Here is a 1114-nt window from a genome sequence, read left to right as displayed (position 1 = left end):
AAAAAAAAAAAAAAAGTGCCAGAACCCACACATGTCATACAACCCGCCTTGCCTGCCCTACAAGGTTCCATCCAAAAAGGTGCCAGAACTCCGTTCTGGGCGTTCTATGAGAAAAAAAGCCCTATGTATGTATGTATGTATGTATGTATGTATGTATGTCCAAAGCACAAACAACTCAATCCAGTCAGGATGAGGGAAGGAGATCAATGAACAGGTACCACCAGATGGCTTCCCCCGAAGGGCATACATACACACTGGGGAGAAGGGAAAAGCCCCGATATACCCCGTTGATGACACCTGGCCAGACGGACGAGTGAACCCTCTAACAAGGAAGGTAGCGAGGGACTTCCGGTGGCTGGCGACCTCGTCGGACGCAGCTGTTTGCTGCCTCCCGCCTGTTTCAGCGTAAAAGCCGTTTTGACAGCTAGCATCTGCTGTCAAACGGCTTGATACCCTTCCCCTGGGCATAAGGGGATAGGTGAGCTGCCCGGGGTAGGAGTTGAGTTCCCGAGTCATCCCATGTGGACGATGTAGGTGAGAACTCCTCCGGAGCCCCGAGGTTTCTCCGCGATCCAGGACGCCTTCGCTTCGGCGAAGCTAGAAGCCGCCGCCACTGCTGCAACTTAAAGTGAACTGTGAGTTTTTTTGTAAGCAGACGAACCGACCCTGGAAGTTTGCTTTTTATCTTGAACTTTGCTCTAACTTGGATAATAAGCTCTTCTCTATACTTGAGGTGGATTGAGGGAAAGTGAACTTAAAATGGCGATGGATTGATACTTTTCAGCAAGAAGTGAAAGTGATTTCCGGTCTGGAACTTTTGTTACTTTTAATCTGCGTTTATTTGCTCTGGCTGAATTGCTTATAAGACTCTTTTATAATTGGAAATTTACTGCTAACATGGCTTTGAGAAAAACCGTGCCTTCAACTTTAAAATTAACTACATCCCCGATGTCCCAGCTATCCCAATCAACTTCTAAAATCTCCCACCAGCCACCCCCGTCATCTTCTCCACCTCCACCGCCCTCTGGTAGGTTGCAGGACTTGATGTCTGTAACTATTAAACAAATGATTGAGACGTTTCAAGCGATGGATGTTAAAATGCAAAATGGATTTG

The sequence above is a fragment of the Protobothrops mucrosquamatus genome, unplaced genomic scaffold (genome assembly GCF_001527695.2).
Source record: "Protobothrops mucrosquamatus isolate PMUCROS unplaced genomic scaffold, P.Mucros_1.0 scaffold1041, whole genome shotgun sequence".
Lineage (NCBI taxonomy): Eukaryota > Metazoa > Chordata > Lepidosauria > Squamata > Viperidae > Protobothrops > Protobothrops mucrosquamatus.
Note: the sequence above shows the minus strand (reverse complement) of the source record.